Genomic DNA, 5,075 nt, shown 5'->3' with positions numbered 1-5,075 from the left:
TGGGCTTGGGTGGGGCGTCAGCCGCAAGCTCGAGTGAGGGGCGAGTCGTGCCCGGTTGGGCTTAGGGCGTGGCCGACTGAAGCTCGCGCGTCTGGGTCAGGGCGCCGATCGCTGTGGGCGTGGGAGCAGTGACAAGATCGATCCCAGTAGCGATGACGCGATACATGGACGATGGAATGGACAAAGAAGAAATAGAACAAAATAAAACGAACGTGTATCGTAGTGTAATTAGTGACAGTGGTGGATAATGTTCCTCAACTCCACCAAACTTGAGTTTTCAGAGCACCCTTTGAGGCGGATCTGTGTGGATCATCTAAAAGTGTTTGACATGATAAGGTGGATATGGAACTGTTTTTCGTAGATTTGGAGCTGCTGTAGCTCTCCCCAATAGACCATAACATAATAGCAACTCCAAGAGACTCTATATATTTCCTAATTGCTAGAAACAGATATTTTAGTGAAAAAAGAACCTTCCAACAACTTTTTAAATTGGTTATCTAATATAACCATTTTTATTCCGGATTTTTCGCTAGCCAAAGGTAGAAAACGAGAATGGCTCTCTAGTGAACACATAAGACATAGAAAAAAATACTGGAGAGTGGAAAGATATAGAAAGTGGTTTTTATGCAAATGACTCTCCAAACAATGATTCAGAGAGTGAGGTTTACAAAGGCTCTTGGAGATGCTCTGACATGCTAACATGGACCCATCATGTGAGGTCCATGTAACACCCTAGTGTTAAGCATGCATTGGGCACTTGTATTTCATGAGCACAAGCATCATCTAGGCATTCATGAGCATGAGAATATGAAGTTTCATCTCATTCACTTTATCTTTATCACATGTGATGTCGCTTATATACATATATATGCTTGCCATTGTGTGTGACAAATGCATGAAATGGTTGTGAGGTCACAAAAAACACCTTAGACACACTTAGGATGGTACATGGAACAAGTTTGGTATTCATGACTTGGACCAAAATAGCCCCCAAGTCATAGTTATTCTAGAAACTCTAATTTTCATGATCCTACTTTGACCAAAGTTGAACTATAGCATAGAGTCTTTGCATGGTAGTGCACCCTTAAGTAAAGTTGTAGTACTTGACTAGAGTAACAACTTTCATTTTTGGGCCAAGACCTAATTCAGTGCATAACATGCTCAAAAATGGCTCACAAGTAGGAATGAAATGTTGTTTTCAAACTTCAAAATTTTTCTAAGTCATGAACTGATTTTTAGTTTCGATGTACCATACTTTGAAGCTTTGCATTTTGAAAACCAGGGCAATTTAGAGGAAACTTTCTAAAGCAAAGTTATAGATATCGTGTAGCTCTACAATTCTTAGTAATAGAGTTTTTGCTAACTCACCCCAGATTAGGAACACTAGTGGCTTGAAATCGCGTTGTTAGTCGTTTCGTCAGGGCCGATGGCCGCGGACGCCGCACCATCAGTGGCCGACCAGCCATAGGCCACACGCATCGCGTGGTGGCTGTACATCGGCGTTGGCCTAGCTGGTCGGGATGAAGCAGAGTGAAGAGCGAGGCGACACCGCTGCTCCCTTCATTTCTCGCCCTTGCTCGCCTTCTCTCCCGCCAGTGCACACAGCAGCACCACCATCGCCATCGCTACTCGCCTCCGCCGTGCTCGCTCACCATGCACGTAGCACCGCCGCCCAATCCACCTCGCCCATAGCTTCGCCACCACCTCCTCTACCACCTCAACCCGCTAGCTTCGCGACTTGAGCAAGGGTAAGGCCACATTCCGAGTCGCCGTCACCACCATGGCCATGGTGCACCGCCGAGCATGAGCTCGCCGGTGGCCAGCCACAACCCATGCACCTTCGCACTCTCTCTCCCTCATCTGGTCTTCGCCGTAGGTCCTAGAATCTAGATTCACCGTCCATTTAACTGCTACCGCCGCCACCGTGTGGGAACACGTGACCATGCCATGCGCGTCCGCCATGGTCGTGCGCACGAGCTCGCCGCCGCCGACCTCAATCGGCCGCCCGTAGACCGCTCTGGTGCCCGGCATCGTGTCGCCTAAAGCCATAAAGCCATAGCGTCTTTTTGAAAGATGGAGACCCGCATCTCGCCGCTAGTTAGCCGGAATGGAAAGCACCACCGCCGTGCGCTGTGCGTCGCCGCGCTGCCATGCACGTGGCCGGAGCACATCGCCGCTCCACCGTGACCTAGACCTAACCCTAGAGCTCTGCTAGGCCACCACTAAGCTATAGCCGTGCTCACCCGAGCATGCCATGGCTGAGGATGGCCAGAGCACCGCTGCGTGCCTCTGCTGAGCCACCATTAGCGTCGTCGCCGTAGGCAACCGCCGTTAGAGGTCCGACGACCTACCTCATTCGATGCGGGACGTTGAGAGGAATACGACGGAGGTAACCTCATCGCCAGAGACCTCGCCGTCGGCAAGCTATCACCGATCAAACGCCGTCCTCTATTTCGGTTTCACTGACAAGTGGGTCCCGTTGACCGCGGGCCCCATCTGTCAGTCTGAGTGATTCTTTGATTTTCTTATTTGTTTTCATAGATTTGAATACATGCTTCAAAAATTCATATCTAAAGTTAGGAGTGTCCAAATTGTGTGAACCAAATTTTGTTGGATTCATCATGAAGTGTACTATTTGATAAAAATATGAAACCTACTGTTTGGGATGTTTTTCTAGGAGAATTAAATTGAGCTAGATAAGTGCTTTTAAATTATTTTCAATCTTGTAAAATGCATAACTTGAGCTAGGAAAGTGATAAAATTATGATTCTAATTTTGCTGCTCTTGTGTTGACATGCTCTAGCTAAGAAAAATACTAAACCTATAGTAAGCATACTTGGAATATGGTCTTCCTGTTTAATCTTAAATAATTGCTAGTTTCTAGTAAAAATAAATGGAGTAAAAATGTATAATTAATGATCATGCAATTTTTTACACAGTGATATGGTGCTAGGATGAATGTAAAAAAAATATGAAATCTGTTGTTTGACATTTTTAACTAGGCTAAACTATTTTTGCTAAAATAAGCCTATGCAATTTGTCATTTTTGTAGAGATGGCTATACTTATCCAATTGGCATAAAATTTGTTAGTAGACTTTTGGAGAAATATGTAGGCTACTATAATTTTCTCAGAATTTATTGTGCACTTTTGATATATTTTCCCTATTTCACCTTAGTGTCCAAATAAATTAGTAATGGCATTTAAATAATTTATTTGGGCTTGACCATCATGTTTTCTAGAGTGTGTATGATTCCTATGAACTGTTGGTACCATTGGTTTGCCCAAATTTGATTGCTTGTATGTCTTGAAATATTAATTGCTCTATAATTCAATTTTAGTGACTGTTTGGATAGTTTCTGTAGTTAAGTAAATTATATGGGTAAAATGATGTTTGTTGTGAATCTTATCAATAACAAAGTTATAGATAACTTACTTATCTTGCTTGAGTCAAATTTTCATAACAATAGAACAAATGGTTTGAGAGTTATAGCTGTTGGAAGTTGGTCTCCAGAAATACTTGTTCTCTGAAGTTTCTGGATAGATCTGGGAAATTGCTTTATTTGACCTTAATATCCATTGAATCATCTTGAGATGACTATAATAAAGTTATAGGAAATTTTATAAGATTTCTAGATAGTCCAAGATCATAGTATTTGGTTGAGCAGAACTCCAGATATGGTCAAAATAAGTAGCTGCTGTTTACAGCAGGAAATGACTAAGTCAATTGTAATTGTTTGTCTTATGTGATGCTTGTGTAGATGCTTAGGCTAATTAAGATTAGTTTTTAGCTGCAGGTTTTAAGCCTCTTACTGATGATGAACAACTTTAAATTCGGTTGCTAGAACTTTGTGAGTATATGTTTCTTGTACTATAGAAGAGATATGAACCTACTCAGTAAAGATCAACTAGAAGAAAGTTATACATCTACTTGGTCAACAAATGTTAAACTTATCATACATCTTGCGGATAACTATGCTCATGCATATACAATTTATCATATCATCTCATCTCTTATGCATTCATGATACTCATTTGTGCATGTGCATACAATAGGTTTCCCAGAAGGAGTGGCTCTACTCAAGTTCAAACCCGAACATTAGGAGGAGCAACAGGCGGCCCAGGAGCAGGAGGTTCAAGCGGAAGGAGGAGTCAACATGGAAGATCTTCCTAAGTGTCTTGACCACCAACCTTCCTCGTTCTTGAAAGGGAAGCCCCGGAGTATTATAAGCCTCCTATATTTTTACAAATATCACTTGCATCCTTTATGTTGGATGCATTATGTTATAGGAGTTGATTGAAAGCAGTTTTTGCATATATTATTCTTGTCCAAACAAATATATCTTGAATCCTTTGTAGGTCCAGGACCAAATATATGCTTAGCCTTGCTTAGTCTGATAGAAGTCGGGTGATTTCCTATCACCTACAAGATATAGGTAGATATCGGATCACGGTTGACTATAACTTCTATCGTAAAAATAACCATATGTTGAGGAATAAGGAGACCGGGCGAGATTGTGATAGAGAAGCACCAAGATATGAAGGTTTTGGTGCCTAATTATCTCCGTCTGTGTTGGTTAAGGACCGATTCGCTGTACGTCCTCATGTCATATTGAACGCATGTCTAGCACTTAGTTGGCTGGATAAGTTATTTCGACCGCGAAACCGAGTAGCTCAATTCAGGTCGGGCCCCGCTAAGTAAAAGTGTGCACACTGGAGGCAGTAAGGATGTGCAGAGAGCTAGTGGCGTGAGTCCAAGGGCAGGCCTGGCCTGAACTTTCCGGCAGACTGGTAGAATCTCTGAGGGTGCGGCGCTGATTGGACCCGCGAAGTTGGTTCCTGAGTTGTACCAAAGGTGACCCGATGCGACCCCGACGGGGGAAGTATAGGTTTGCGTTAGGAATAATTCCCCAGCTGGGTTGGAATCGTTTCGAGTCGCTGTCTCTCCCGGATAGTGAGAACTTGACTGAACAGCGGCAACGTAGCATTAATTGATGGAACTTGATGGTTATGATGATGCTCAAATTATTACACCAGATATGGTTACTAATGTTTGTTAGCTTAATCAAGTGATTG

This window comes from Miscanthus floridulus, chromosome 11 (genome assembly GCF_019320115.1).
Source record: "Miscanthus floridulus cultivar M001 chromosome 11, ASM1932011v1, whole genome shotgun sequence".
Classification (NCBI taxonomy): Eukaryota; Viridiplantae; Streptophyta; class Magnoliopsida; order Poales; family Poaceae; genus Miscanthus; species Miscanthus floridulus.
This window is presented reverse-complemented; position numbering follows the sequence as displayed.